This window comes from Rattus norvegicus, chromosome 1 (genome assembly GCF_036323735.1).
Source record: "Rattus norvegicus strain BN/NHsdMcwi chromosome 1, GRCr8, whole genome shotgun sequence".
NCBI classification, from domain to species: domain Eukaryota; kingdom Metazoa; phylum Chordata; class Mammalia; order Rodentia; family Muridae; genus Rattus; species Rattus norvegicus.
In genome coordinates, this window is record NC_086019.1 from 60,264,696 (window position 1) to 60,281,147 (window position 16,452).

The window sequence follows — 16,452 nt, forward strand, 5'->3', positions numbered from 1 at the left end:
GGACCTAAGAAACTTGAGTTTGCACCCCCATAGGGAACCCAGGACACTAAACCAGCAGCCCTGTTAAACGTCGGCAGAGGACAGTCTGGGCTCTGTGTTTATAGAATGGCTCTAGACTGGTAAAGACTGATTGACCAGCCAGTCAAGGAGAGTTAGGGACAGTTAGAGACTTGGAGGAGAGCATGAGCGGCAGACACAGCAGAGTCCAGGCCAACAGTGGAACCAGTTCATTTAATAGAGAAGCATATGCCCTCCCAAAAGGCTGTCAGCTTAAGGCACTGCACTGAAGACCTGACCCAATAACATGCCCAATTTACACATCACACACCTGTGGCTTGTGGAGGGTCCTCAGGGTAGATCCTAAAGTCCATCATGGCTGAAAGGCAGAAGTTTGCACATCATTGCAATGTGGAGGCTACTCTCTGCTGATGGGACCCACACACTCTGTGAAAAAGTTTGCTTAAGTGAAAGTTGGCTGTCCTTGAACTCTCTGGTCTTCCAGGGTAGTGTGTGTTGACCACATGCAGAGCCATTCCTGAAAATGTAAGAGCCAAAATTCAACAATTGGGGAGAATCCTGTGCCAGATGGAATCCCTCAGGCCAGTGCGGATTCAGGGACATCCTATGCCATGGCATGGAGGCTCCCAAGAACTTCTAGGATCAATGTGAGCCACACCAGAGGCCACAGTCTATCCTGGGAGAACATTAAAGTATCTGGAATTATCAGGGACCCTAAGGTAGGTTCGTCAGGATATGGAGCTGATGCATGGTGGGATGCTTGGAGGATACAGCCTAAGGCAACGTAGAGGAAAGTGTGTTATGAGAGCTAAGACAGAGCAACCACACAGTCTGAGAACAAGTTTGCTTAAGTGAAATTTGGCCGTCCTTGAACTCTCTGTTCTTCCAGGGTAGGATGGCCTATCGGGCCCAGGACAGAGCGACTATGCCAGAATTACAATGGTCTGTAATAGAGGTGGAGAAGGTGTCAGGATGGGACTTGGGCAGTGGATGGAGCTCTATGACTGCAAAGCCTGCCTAGGCTCCAAGGACCCAGAGTTGGCTGCTGCAGGAAGTCCTAGATCACAACTCTGCAGTTCCTCTTCCCAGGTCTTGCTTTTAACTACTGGACCCAACACAAAGCCTCCCTTGCAGGCTTACCAGAGCATGAAAATGAAATGGCCACCTCCTGTAACAAGAGACTTCTAGAAGAGGAAGGAGACATCAATACATTCACAAAACCTTCAACTCGAAATCTGTCTTGCCAATAAGTGTGCAGGGATAAAGGTAAAGCAGATATTGAGGGACCAACCAATCAATGACTGACACAAAGTGAGATCTGTCTCATGTGACAGACACAACCTCTGACGCTATTTATGATATTCTTTCTGATTTACTTGCAGACAGAAAAGTAGCACACCTGTCTCCAGAGGCTTCACTCAGCAGCTGAAAGCCACAGCCAATCCTCAGATGGAGCTCGGGAAGTCTTGTGGAAGAGTGGGGGAGAGTGCCAAGCAAACTGGTTGGGTTAAAACACTACAAGAAGTCCCCTACCGTCAGATACCTTGGACCATGGAGTATGCTAGAGACTGTGCAACCAACCCCAGAGCCGGGTTAGCTATCTGCCGTTGGTCTCCATGTGGGTCATCTGACAAGTAGATCCAGGACTGTCTGTCTGTGTTGCCTGCATTGGATCTGTTCCCCATACCCGGACTGCCTGATTGTAAATCTTTGGGGCAGAATGTGCTCGGTCCACCTGGGACTAGAAGTCCCGGGGTGGTGTGGTACCCAAGGGACTCTCCCCTTGTCTTAAGAGAAGGGAGAGCATTATGGTAGAAAGGATTTTAAGGTGGGACTGGGAAGGGAAGAGGGAGAGTGACTGGGATCAGCATGTAACCTGAATAAAGAAGAAATTATTGGAACTAAACAAGTTAGCCTGGAAAATGGAAAGATTGGTAAGTGGCTAAGAGCACTGAATGCTCTTCCAGAGGTCCTGAGTTCAAATCCCAGCAAACACATGGAGGCTTACCAATGTCTCTAATGACATCTGATGCCCTCTCTGGTCTTTCTAAATACAGCTACCCTGTACGTATGTATAACGAATGATTGAATGAATGAATGAATGAATGAATAAATAAATAAATAAATAAATAAATAAATAAATAAATAAATAAATTTTACCCTGTCTTAGTTATCAGGCAATGAATAAAATGTCGAGAAAATGTTCAAACCCATGTCATGGATTGCCTGGATCTTTTAGATCTGCAGGAAACATCTCAAGGAAGAACAAGAGAGGGTGGAGAAGAATGGGGAAGGGTTTGATCCCTGAAGTTCCTCAGTGTCCACTATCACAGCACTTGTCTTTGGGAGGTGACATCTTTCACTCTTCCAGACTGTCTCACCAATCAGAATTACAAGCTCTGTGGATTAACCTGTAAAAAGGACAGTTGCTCTTGGGCCAATATGGAGGTTCTTGACCTCTCAGCAAGCTCACTGCTGACTTTTGAGGTCTCTGGAGGGTGAGCAAAATGAAGACACACAGAGTAGCCTCAGGTTGAGTCAGCCAGGCCCAGGGGGCTCAGTGGTGTCTCTCAGATTCCCAGGCCCTCCCTGAGATTGAACACTCTACACAGTGTAAGAGGATTAGGGGATAACCAGGAAATGCCGTTGCTCAGGTGGCTGACTCTGTAGGAGGGAAATAAATCATAGTGGGAAGCTTCAGGACAGTCAGGTGACCTGAGCCCTCCACAGAGTCTAAGTCCAGACTCACAGACATTCATCTGTCCACAAGTCTCCTAAACACAGGCCTTGTCTGACCTGCAGTCCAGAGTATGTTATCGTACAGTGTCCCTTAGAGAGAGGACATACTTTCCAGTTAGGCCTCTTCTGTGTCACACTGAGACTGGGTTTGTTGTACAGGTGATGCAGATGGGGACTGGACACAAGTGGCAGTCTATCACAGATCATGCAATAAGTAAATACATAAATAAATAAATAAATAAATAAATAAATAAATAAATACCCACTTATCTCACTGCCTGCAATCCTCATTGTCACCACAAGGGAGCGCTGCTTTGACCTTCTCAGAAAGAAAAGCTGACTTCCCTCAGGGAAATGGATGGATGGATGGATGGATGGATGGATGGATGGATGGATGGATGGATGGATGGATGGATGGATAGACAGAGAAGTGATTTGACTTAATCAGTTTCTTCCAGTCCTACTTTTCTGGGCTAAACACCTTGGACATGGCTGTTGCAATTGCTTGTTCTTCATTTCTGCTTTCTTTGGCTGTTCATTGAAGGGAGCCCCCTTAGAATCTGCTCATCTCAATAAAGGCCCATCTGTGGAATGTATAGCTTCTCAGTTAGGAGCTGAGGCATTCTTGGAAGGACTTCCCAAAATCCCCTCTGGGGCAGTTGCCAGTGTTCTCTACTTCAGACAGCAGCTGCATGAAGCAAACACACACCTGCCTGAACATTCCAGCTTGGGTGCACGTCACAGTGCACCTGACCCAGGGTCCCTGTCAGTTACACATGCCACAGGGCCACTACTACAAGATCCCTTCCCCAGGACTCCTGCCCCATTGCATCTCCCCCAGGATCCCTGCTCTGTTGTAACTGAACCAGGGTCCCTGCCCTGTTGTTCCTGGCTCAGGGTTCCTACTCAGTTTTACCTGCCCCAATGACCCTGTCCCACTGCACCAACCTCAGGGATCCTGTCCCATTGTGCCCACCACGCTGCACTTTCCTGAGAGTACCTACTAACTGTCCCAAGGTGGCATTTTTCAAAATCTAATTCAAAGATCTTGCCAGTCAGAACCCATTGTCTTTGGTAACACCAAGTAGATATTTGCAGGGCTTCCTCACCTACACTTAATCAATCCCTTCTCTCAGTTGTCCATGTGGAAGCAAAGAAACTAGCAGCAGAACATGGATTATTCATCCAGGATATCAGCACCCCAAGAATTCTCATGAGATGGGCTGCTGTGACTGTGATACAGGGGTGGCAGGGAGGCTTTGACACTGAACAAGCCCAGAGTGCTGACCCTGCTCACATGTGTGCCAGCACCTTAGCCTACCTCTAGATGTCCTAAACTCTGAGAGGAAGAAGGAGATCTTCCTACATAGAAGCTGTTCTCTGAATCTCTGCTGGCCAAGGTCAAGCCAGAGTGTTTGAACATACCAGTTCCAGCCCCTGAGGGTTCTCTGCCTGCCTGGTGTTTTGTTGTGCTTTACGTATGGCACTGTGAAGATGTGGTCCATACTAGGAATATCTTTGTAGACAACCGCCCTGGGTTCCCATGCTAAAATTCAATTAGGGACTGACAGGGACCTAAATACCAACAAGACAGTGCCAAGACCATGAGTTCCAAAATCAAGAGCAAATGGGGCCTTGATGCTATCCTGTGCTGATCTGACAGGAGTCAGCACACACAATTCTCCTGCACATCCAATGCCCCTTGGAAAAATCCTCTGTCAAGGGCAGGTGATGCCTCATGAGAATGAACTGTCAGCGTAGGACAAGACACTTGGGACTACTGTCCTGAACTCACCAGTCTCAGAAGAATGGGCTTTGAAAAGTTTTCAGAACACAGGACAGGGGTGTGTAAGCAAGTGCAGGTAATCCTTGGGAAACACATAGTTCCTGAGGAGGTTCTGAGATATGTTGGATCCAAACCTGGAAAAGGCAGCATTGTGTTCAGAGGGTAAGAAAGCAGGAGCCTGCTGATGTTTTCACAGTATTGCATGGGAACAGTAACAATGCCCATAGGAGCAGGATGTCCTAGCACTCTCAGATCAAGCAGACAGCCTAGAGCCTATTAGGCCCATATCCCAAGAGAATGCCGCTCATGTGTGAAGCTTCTATAGCCAGGAAGCTGAAGCAGGGAACATCGACATTGTCTCAGTTAGGGGTTTACTGCTGAGAACAGACACACCATGACCAATGCAGCTCTTATGAGGACAACATTAATGGACACAGGATTGCAGGTTCAGAGACTCAGTCCAGTATCATCAAGCTGGGAGCATGGCAGCATCCAGGCAGTCATGGTGCCAGAGTAAGTGAGAGGTCTACATATTCATCTGAAGGCTGCTTGGGGAAGATTGGCTTGCATGTGGATAGGAAAATGGTTTTAAAGCCCATGCCCACAGTGACACACCTACTTTAACAAGACCACGCCTCCTAATATTGCCACTCCCTGAGCTAAGCATATACAAACCATCATAGACATCTTGCAGGAGGGTGGTACTGTTCTATTAGAGAGAAGCCTCTGCTCCCGTTAATATACTGAGGTCAACCCTGGATAGGGCCCAGAGCCCTCCACGCATCCTGGGACTCAGGGAGGCATCCTATGAAAGAGCTTTTTCCTTGAAGGACACATGGGTGTTAAGGCCTCCCTTCCAGCCATGCCGTAGGGAGTGTCCAATGCTAAACTCTGTCTCTTTGCAGAAGTGAAACAATAAAAATTCACCCTTCACAGTACAGTGAGTAGCAAAAATGGTGAAAGGTGTAAATAGAACCAATTAGTACCTGAGCATGAGGATTGGTTTTATATGAAATGTGGGTGGGTGCAGTGCAGTATCCTGCATGTACCTACATGTTCAGTAACTACCCTGTTCGATGCTGCTTTACACAGAACCATCTGGAATCCATTCACTGAGGGACTCCATCCCTGGACTGGAAGCTACAGGTGGGACTTTTGTATCCAGGTCTCCCAGCCCTGGGACAGGGATGCATGGATAAAGTGGAGAGAAGCAGACTGGAATGGTGCAGAGGTTATCCTGCCAACAACCCCAAGCCCCCAGCTGCATGACAATGTAGAATAGCCAGCAGTTTCCCAGACAGCCTCACTCCCCATAGACAGACTTCTTCCAGTCCCTCCTTATGCCAAGGGAAAGAAAAGCAAAAAAAAAGCAGGAGCACGGAAAGAAAAATTGCACTACTCCCAGGAGCCAAGGACAAGCCCCCTCCCATCCTCTGATCTGACCCCATAACCATCCACAGACAAGGCCTGGGCTCATCTCTAGAGGCACAGGGACCCAGGCAGATGAGCCCTTGAATCACAATCGGCTCCTCAAAAGCATCCTATGGGTGTCAGTCCTGAGTCCATGAATTGGAGGTGCTCTGCACAGCTATTCAGAGAAGCCTTCTCTTGATCTCTGTCAAAGATCTCTGTGTTGGATGTCAGAGGAGAGTGTCCACCCAGTATCAGTCCTGGGACTGTGGCCCTCTAATATGTTAGCCCATGTGAACCTCCCCACAGAGTGCCACCTGTCCTTGTGCAACTCCTCCTTGATCGCCTTCTATAGGAAGATATTTAGAGTCCCTTGCACGAGGCAGGGAAAATGGCACACAGCTGAGGGTGGTAGACAAAGCTGGGAACACATCAAATATTGAGTTGGTGTGAGGCTCCCTAAGCCATGCTTGGGCCGGTCTGTGCCAGCGATCCCATAAGTCCCTTTGATTCTCCCCATGTACACAGCAAGAACCAATTTCCAGGCCTACCCTCTGCCCAGAGCAAAGGGAGATTGGGACTTGGATTCCAACCTTGGCCATTATTGTAATACCTGACCTTGTAACCTTTGCTCCCTTTGGGGCTCGAACAGTCCCCCTCAAATGTAGACAGCAATGTCTAGATGGTGTTCACAGCTTTTCTTGCCTGAAACTGTGCTGTGTTTGATACTACAAACCAGGAAGTAGGGACTTGAACTTGAGATCACTGACTCGGGCTAGGGAGGACTCCAGGGCACCTGAGCTCAGCTGCAAAGGCAGAAGCTGAACCACAGTGAGCAGAGGTGGCACATTTTCCTGTTTCTTTCCTTTTCTGCTCTCAGGTCTTTCAGTGAACTCCACAGATGAGGATCTTTCCTCCCAGGCTGAGTGTCTGCAGCCATGAGGGTCCTCTCCAGGGGATTCAAAACCCCAGAAGAGTCATCAGAAGGAAAGCGCTACACACTGCTCTGCCCCCAGCACTCTGAAAAACAGAGACCCTTTCTGGGCTTGGGCCAGTCAGTGCTCAATAGTTAGCTTCTGGCTGCACTGGCTGCTCACAAATAACACAGCTGCCTGGGTCCTGTGACCTGGCTCTCACAGACTGTGATTGAGAATTTATTTCAACTGTGTCAGCACAGCCACTCTGTTCCTTCTGGTCCCAGGTTGCACAGAGCTCCTTGTCCTCATACACGCCTGTTCCATCACTGGACCTTAATATTTAAATTGAGCCCTACACTCAGGATGGACTTGGTTTTCTATACATCATGCCAACCTCTGTGTGAGAGGAAGTGTCTGCATGTGTATGCATACCCCCTTATGTGCCTAGGTGTCCATGCATACCACTACCCCATGTCCTGTCAGGGGCCATCCTCTGGACAGGTCCTCACGCCTGCATGTCAGACCACCTGTCTTCAAGCCCCAACCCCTCCCCACTGCACAGATGCTGAGCTTGTGGGCTTTGCTGATGCATCCAACATTGATGGGGGTTTTGGGGATTCAAACTCAAGTCCTCACCCTTGGGAGGCAAGTGCTCTGCCTATCCCTGCAGCTTTGTCTCAGGTGTTTGATGATAACCTAGAGCCTTTCTGAGGATTTATGAGAACAGTGTCATCTTGATTGGTCAGTTTAGAAACACAGCTTTGTCTTTTTTCATTTTTTAAAATCTGTACCATCAGTTTGAGGCTAATCATTCAGAATTCAAAGAAAAAGTGACACAGCGAGCATAGACATGAGGACTTTAAAGCAGGAGCCACAGCAAATATTCAAAACAGAGAACTGAGGAGAGGTAAACATCTTACAGGCTTTGATTTCTAAAAGCCTAAAGTCTCTCCATAGCCCACAGAAGCCAGAGCCTTGAAGCCCTTCCCAACCATGTCATGACAGGTCCTATTGTGACCTCATGAGGAGCGACTGTGAGGAGGTCCAGCCAACAGATGTTAAGCTGTAGCCAGGCCTGGATTTCTTTGAGTGCTTTGAGAGGAGGTGTGGAGTGGAGCCCTCTGGGACTTGGTTGTATCTAGTGAGCTGTGTGTGGTTGTATCGGATTTTACTGTACTGTGTATATGTGTATGTGTCTATGTGTGTAGGATGATGTATGTTGACAGATTTGCTTGTGTGTGACTGTGTGTACACTTTCGCCCGTGTTTGTCAGTATATGTAGGAGTGTGTGAGTTTACAGGTTTGTTTGTGTGTATGTGTTTGTATGTGTGTACGTTTTCTTGTGCATGTGTGTGTCCCTGTGTGTATGTTTGTGTGTGTATGTGATGTGCGTTTTTATTGGTGTGCTTGTGTGTAAGTATGTGTGTACCTGTTCATATGTGATTGGGTTTTGTGTGAATCTGGGTGTTTGTAAGAGTTTGTCTGTGTGAGTATAAGTACACTTTTGTGTATTTCTGTGTGTGCTTCTGTGTGTGCCTATGTGTGTGTGTGTGTGTGTGCGTGTGTGTGTGTGTGTGTGTGTGTACACACGTTCCCATCCCCTTTTGCCCCTTCTTGTATCTATATTACCTTCACCTCAGTGCAAGAGAGTGTAGAGGCCAGAAGTCAGCCCGGGCTCCTGTTCCTAAGGTAGGTCATCAAAATCATTTTCAAGACAGGCTCTCTCACTGGCCTGCTGCTGCCCAAGTACCTGTGTTGGCTGACCAGTGGCTCCCAGGATTTTGCCAACCCCATAATATCAGATTAAAGGCCTATGTAGACGGCTGCCTGCTCATTTATGGTTTGATTTTTTTTTCTGTGTTTAAGAGATAGAATTAGGCCATATATTCTCAAGACCACTGGCTATTTCCTTATTGTGGTTTTGATTTTTCTTTCTTTCTTTCTTTCTTTCTTTCTTTCTTTCTTCCTTTCTTTCTTTCTTTATTATGGATTGCTGGTTTCATTTTTTGGTGGTGGTTTTTATGTTCTCACATGCTATATTACTGCTTTGATTATATACATTTGTGCAGTCGGATGATTCACTCTATCTCCATTTTCAATGTCCTGCGGTCTCATCCTTTTACATTATTCCTGTTTCTCTATTTATTGAGTACAAGCAATCATTGGCTTAGTCTTGATACAAATTTGCCCTTTGTGACACTTTGACTCTTCGGCCTTTGTTTAAGGTTTACTGTTCACTGATATTTAACTGCCTTATTCCTTGTGGTTGGTTAATTTTAATTTTCAGTATTTTGCTCTGGAGAGTTGTGGAGTTTTGTGGATCACTAGGTCCTGAAATTCAATGGAGTTTCCCTTAAGTGTTGGCTTTTTACATTTCTTTGTTTTGTCTTATACTAATTGTTTCTCCTCTCGTTTCTTTCATCTGACCTTTTTCTTCAAACTACATCCATTCACAGTATTGATCAGCTTTGGCTGCACAATCCTATTGTAGTATGACAATTTTTATTTTCATCATTGCATTTAGTATGTGTGTGCTCGTGGCTTTCTCTTTTGGGGTTGGTTATTTGGGTGGCTTTTACTTATGATTCTTCATATTTTCCCCCTTTTCATAATTTTATTCTATTTTTCTAGTCTAGTCTTTTCTTTGTTTTTATTTTTTTCTTTTTGTTTCGTTTGTTTCTTTTAGGTTCCACATGTGTAATTTTAGTTCCTGAATTGCTCCATCTTTTTCATTATTTGATTCCATTTTTTTTGTTATTTTTAGGTAGCATTAGTACTGATAAAATGCCTACAGAGATTGAGAAGGAGTTACCCCCTCCTAGGCCCGATCCCAGTATCTCTCAGGAGGGAACCTCTTATTCCCAACATAAAGTACTGAAGACTATTGGAAAAGGAAGCCATGCCAAGGTCCTCCTGGCCCACCACCAGCTCACAGGAACCCCAGTGGCGGTCAAAGTTCTCCGAAGGAACAAGCAGTGGTTCCGGCCAGCCATGACAGAAGCAAACATAATGAGAAAGATCAACCACCCCAACATTGTTTCTCTCTTACAAGTCATTGAAAACAAAACTAGAATATACCTCATAATGGAGCTGGTGGAAGGCCAACAACTCTACCAGTACATCAGAGAGTCAGGGCACATAGAGGAGGATGAGGCCCGGCAAATATTTGAACAGATATTGTCAGCAGTGAGCTACTGCCATGGAAAGGGGATTGTTCACCGAGACCTGAAAGTGGACAATATAATGATCGATAAAAACAAAAAGGTCAAAGTCATCGACTTTCGGCTTAGCACCAAAACACAACCTGGACATATGCTAAACCAGCACTGCGGTGTGTACTCTTTTGGTTCCCCGTAACTCTTCCTTGGACTTCTGTATGACGGGATGAAGAATGACATGTGGACAATAGGAGTGGTCTTGTATTATATGGTAGTGGGAAAGCTTCCATTTGATTCAGTGATCATCCAAGAATTACAAATACAAGTTGTTGCAGGGGTGTATCCTGCCCCCTGTGGGGTTTCAGAAGAACTGGAGAACCTCCTTAGTCAATTACTAACAGTAAATCCAATGTATAGAGCAACAGCCAGTGAGGTGATGAAACACGCCTGGTTCAAAGAACACGGGAAGGGGTTCACAGGTCGTTGTGAAGAACTGCTTCCCCTCAGGCCAGACCCTGAAATTTTGGGTGCGAGGAAATGCATGGGATTTCAAGCCTCTGCAATAAAATACTCCCTAATAAAAAGAAAATATAATGAGGAAATGGCAACTTATTACTTCCTACAACAGCAGGCCCTCCCGGGGTATGGCTGCACAGCCCAGGCACAGCAAGTGAGTCCCATTGCAGCCCCATTTCCTAGCCTTGATCCTGCAGGTGCTTTTAGATTACAAAGAAAGAGGAGTGGAAGCCTGCCAGTCCTTGACACCTTGCAGGTGTCATTCTCCCACGGTCAAGTATCTCAGTATGGCCAGAAGGCTCATCCAAAAGGAGGAAGAAGGTCAACTGTGCCTGGTCCTCTCAGGGCACTACCACTATCACAAATGTGCCATGAGTGTCCCATGCATTCAAACAACAAGCATCTTCAGTGAGAAGAGTAGCAACAAGGAAATAAAAGAAGATAATCTACTCTCCCGCAGAGCGCCATTAGAGGATAAGCCCATCTCCAGCAGGGTCCAGCACAGAGGTTTTAAGGTGTGGACCATGAATATAGCAAATGCCCTGATTAATCTTTGTTGCTGCCTGCCAAGGAGAAAGAAACCTCGCCTGGGGCAGAACAGCATCTCACCCGAGAAATGAGCCACAGGGAGAGTCCAGAGAACAAGCAGCAGGCATAGCCCAGGTATCTTTGTGCTTTGTCCTTTCCAGTTTGCTCTATGCTCCTCCTTCCTCTTGTCTCTGGTTTCCATTTTCCCCACAATTCTTACCTTGTATCTTCTCTAAGTTCTTTATGAGGTTTCCCCAACACCAAGCCTCCTGCCTCTTCTTGATTTCTCCTCTACCCAGCAGGGACCCAATATGAATGATGAGTTCCCCACTCTACAGATTTGTCTTGTTGACCCATCCCTTCAGATGGACTCCATCCCCACCTTAGGCCAATAGCTCCCACAGGGTGAGGACTAGAGTTTCATGGGATCTTGGACTCTTCCATGGGCTACTGGTCCTAGCACATGTGGTCATCAATTCCAAGTGCTGCAAAACAGAGTCTTATCTTTTCAAATGTGACGTCCCATTCCATTAAGCCTTAAAATTAATAACAAGGTTTGTCATTGAATAAGTATCAACAACCTAGTTTGTGGGTTATTGTTGATGGTCAGAATCCTGGATGCATGCATAGTTTTTTGCATACTGATTTTTTTTGTTCCTAAGGCCTACTGATTGGTAACATTTCTAAATGATTTCTTTCAAAAATCTTAACTGAGAAGTAGAAGAGAAGAAGTAATAAAATAATAAAGCAATCAAAGCTCCAAATGGTAATCTAAGTATTCTACCTCATATTTTTTTTTGCTTAGAATAAATTCTTTTTTTCTTTCACAGTGCCATCTTGAAATTCTGTCATATCCTGTGTATAAACAGGTGGTGATTTCAGACACATGGCCAATGAAAAGACACCAGCAGAAGCTACAGCACCAACAGGAGTAACAGCAATAGCACCAGCAGCATTAGCAGTAGCAGAAGGAGGAAGAGGAAGAAGAGGAGGAGGAGGAGGAGGATGAGGAGGAGGAGGCAGAGCAGGAGGAGGAGGCAGAGCAGGAGGAGGAGGCAGAGCAGGAGGAGGAGGCAGAGCAGGAGGAGGAGGCAGAGCAGGAGGAGGAGGCAGAGCTGGAGGAGGAGGAGAAAAATCTGGAGGAGAAGGAATAGGAAAAGTGGAATAGGAGGAGAAGAAGGAGGAGGAGAAGGAGGAGAAGGAGGAGGAGGAGGAGGAGTAGAAGGAGGAGTAGGCAGAGCAGGAGGAGGAGGCAGAGCAGGAGGAAGAGGAGAAAAATCTGGAGGAGAAGGAATAGGAGAAGTGGAATAGGAGGTGAAGAAGGAGGAGGAGAAGGAGGAGGAGGGATAGGAGGAGGAGGAAGAGGAGGAGGACTTTGTTTCCCTGTCCTGGGATAATTGCTGAATGACTTCTTTTGGAGACAGATACTATGCTGAGCAATGTCTATGAAACAAATTATCAGAATATTAACCATTCATAGAAGACATCTCAATATTCCTGAAGAGGATCACCCCTGGAAGACAGAGTTAGATGGCAGTGCAAGCTGTGCGGAAAGTCCTTAATGAGGACGACTTTCTCAAAGCTGATGATGTAATAGTTCTGAAGGAGCATTTTGTGGGAGTCAGGGTCCCATCTACCTTTGTCTGGGCACACAGAGCTCCTGGCCTTGCATCCTGCCTGAGAGGTGACCTGGATTATTGGCTTCCCTGGTCCACACAGGGTCCTGGATTGCTTGGTTGCCCCTCATTCCTGGTCTACCCTGTGCCCCATGGTGTTTGCAGCTTCTATGGGCTGAATTTAATCAGTGATTCACTGGAGCTGGATCTGAACCCAAACCACAGGGAAGCCCTGGGCACTGAGGACAATAAGAGCAACAGACAACATCTCCTCCACTGCTTCTCTGTCTGCTCCACAAGGCAAGGCAGCTCTCACACAGGAGGCATCCAGCCTAACTCCCAGCAGGGAGAGTGTGAGATGTCTGTGGATGAGCCCACATTACAGTACGATTCTGTGGGAAGACATCTGGTAGCTTCTGGTGCAGCTGCAGCAGTCAGGACACATGGAACTACAGTGGAGGTGAGCTATAGGACCAGGTAGCAAAGAGTCTGATCTGGCCAATGCTGATCTGAATCCCTGGGTGCTCAGGGCTACAAAGAATGCCAGTCATGGGCATGCAATGTGTCACTAACACTGTGTGTGACCACATTCTGAAAGTCTTGTCCAGAAAAAAAACAAGTGGTCTTGAGCACTGAGTTTCAGTCCTGATTCATGGGGTACAGGATAGCAGATTGACCTGAGTATGAAATCGCATGAATATGCCCTCTGGCTGCTCCCTGGGCTCAGGATAGATGGGCCCTGAGAAGGCACCATTCATGGGTCTGCAGGAGTATGGGAGGTCTTGGCATTCATGAGGCACTCCTAACCCTTACTTGAGCCACTCTGGGGAGGAGATGGCATCATTTGTGAGATGGGCTTATGTGGGACACTATGCTTCGATGTATGGCACAGACAGCTCCTTTCCTTGCTGACAGTTCAGACCCACAGCTGGCCTCATCTCAGACAGTCCCATGAGGAGTGGTGTTTGGTTCTTGCTTCACAGTTAGGGCAGGAAAACACCTAGGATACGATGGGCCACTGCAGTGAGTACGGGCCACGTGCCTGTCTTGTCCTTGCTTACTTGTTTTTTCCTCTTCCTCCTCCTCCTCCCCCTCCTTCTTCTCTTCCTCTTCTTCTTCCTCCTTCTCCTTCTCCTCCTCCTCCTCCTCCTCCTCCTCCTCCTTCTCCTCCTCTTACTCCACCTAATTTCAGGAACCACCCAGAGACCTTCACAGGAGTGTAGTTCATGCTAATCAGAATGCAGGGCTGGAGATCAAATTCTGGGTAAGGTCTCCATCCAGCCCTGGTTGCTCCCCCACACACCCTGCCTACCTGAGATTTCCAAATTGTGTTCTCAGGGTCGTGGAGAATCCTCTACAGTTAGCCCTGCTGATACAGCCAGTTTCTTGGGAACACTGGGTTTAGCAGGAGTCCTCTCCATCAGGCTCAGAACCTTAGAGTGAGTGAGAGGGCTTGCTGAGTGGCACACTAGAACCAGAAAGGTGTAGAGCCCTCCAGTGGTAGTCATGTAGTACTGCAAGAGTTTATTTCCTAATTTCTTCACCTCTACCTTGTTCTAAAGCCTTTTCAGGGACCCCTAGGGACCTAAGAAACTTGACTTTGGACCCCCATAGCACAACAGAGAGACTAAAGCAGCAGCCCTGTGAAACTTCTGCAGAGGACAGTGTGGGCTCTGTGTTGTAGAGTGGCTGTGGAGTGGCATGAATGCTGACTGACCAGCCAGTCACAGAGAGCTAGGGACAGTTAGATTCTTGGAGGAGGGAGCATGAGCGGCAGACACAGCAGAGTTGAGGCCTTCAGAGGAGCCAGCTCATTTAATAGAGAAGCATATGCCCTCCCAAAAGCCTGTCAGCTTAAGACACTGCACTGAAGACCTGACCCAGTAACATGCCTCATTTACACATCACCTACCTGTGCCTTGTGTATGGTCCTCAGGTTAGATCCTAAGTCCATCATGACTTAAAAGCAGAAGTTTGCACATCACGCAATGTGGAGGGTACTCTCAGCTGATGGGACCCACGCAGTCTGTGGACAAGTTTGCTTAAGTGAAAGTTGGCCGTCCTTGAACTCTCGGGTCTTCCAGGGTAGTGTGTGTTGACCACATGCAGAGTCATTCCTAAAGACATAAGTGCCAAAATTCAACAATAGGGAGAGAATCCTGTACTGGATGGAATCACTCGGCTCAGTGTGGACACAAAGATATCCTATGCCATGGCATGGAGGCTCCCAAGAACTTCTAGGATGAATGTGAGGCACACAAGAGCCCACAGTGCAGCCTGGGAGAACATTAAAGTATCTGGAATTATCAGGGACCCTAAGGTATGTTGGGCAGGATATGGAGCTGATGCATGCTGGAGAAGGTGTCATGAAGGGACATGGGCAGTAGAGGGAGGTCTATGACTGCAAGGCCTGCCTAGGCTCCAATAATCCAAACTGGGTACTGCAGAATTTCCGAGATCAGAGCTCTGCAGTTACCCTTCTCATGTCCTGGTTTTAACTACTGCACCCAACACAAAGCCTCCCTTGCAGTATGTCTCAGATCCATTTGAGACTCTGCAAACCAGACATCTTTGTACGGAATGGAAAAGAACCCTTACTGCACAACTCAGGTTGTGGAGGCTGGTCCATCCTGTCTGACAGTGTTTCTGAGGCACTGGTATAGGGCTGTTTGGGGTCTCCTCTCCTCACCTTAGCCAAGGAGGTCCAGGGTCATCAAGCAGGTACAGTCCATGGGCTCTGATATGGTTCATGGTATGTTATCTACTCATGGAGCCCTCAAGATTTCTTTACTGCCCAGGCTCCAAAGAAGTATTTGATGTACCTTTACTTGGATGAGAGGAGACTTGAATGTCACTGCTGCTCACAGGTTCTCGGTAGTTGAGCCCAATAGTGGATGTATTTTTGTGAGTCATATCTGCACCTCCTCCTAACATCTGTTAGAGTAGATAAAGTCTGTCTGGCTGGGTGGGGCAGTACCTCCTCATCTAGGCCTTCTTGTGTGCATCTTGACCTCGGCCAGAACATGTGGAGTTGGGACAACCATTCTGGATGTCAGCTGATGCAATGCCTCACACAGAGGTGCTGGCAGAACTGAGGGTTCTATTCCCTGGACATTGTGACACGAAACAGACTGGGAACAGTGGGAAGAGGAGGGTCCACAAGGCTAGCTCAGACTCCAATCTCTAAAGATCAGATTTCATCTTTCGTACAAAATCTGGTGAATTAGCCCTGTACAAGACTCATATTACCTTCCATTAGAAAACCTTTGGGAACAAAAACCCTATTGTAAAGTGGTGTCTGTGCCAACTGTGGGTGCCTGGCATCAGTCAGGTCTGGTGTCAGGATAGGCCCATCCACAGACATACACAGGCACACACACACACACACACACACACACACACACACACACACACACACACACATCATTTCATGCAAGCCTACACCGCCCCCCCCCAATCACCTGCTATCTTGGGATGTGTCCAGGCTGCCTCAACTTAGCTTCTTCCCACCACATATGTCCCTAAATTGTGTGAACCAGGGGTGGTCACTCCCCTTGCTGGGTTCCCTATTCCTCAAGTTCAGGTGAGGTCACTCTGCTCCTCCTGATCCTTTCCTGGTCTAGAGCTTGTCACCTGACCCTGTGGTTCACAAGTGCTCCCAAGGAAGAAATAATCCATGTCTTCATGTTTACGTGGTTGCCCATACTGCTGATTCCTGGCAGGAGTCATGTGTGGATGGGTACTTGACAGGGTCTTGGTCCTTA

At 47.2% G+C, this 16,452-nt stretch overlaps 1 pseudogene; it reads left to right on the forward strand.

The window, feature by feature from the left end:
- LOC134485036 (sperm motility kinase Y-like) overlaps positions 1-16,452 on the forward strand; it is a 319,058-nt pseudogene that overhangs the window by 149,809 nt on the left and 152,797 nt on the right.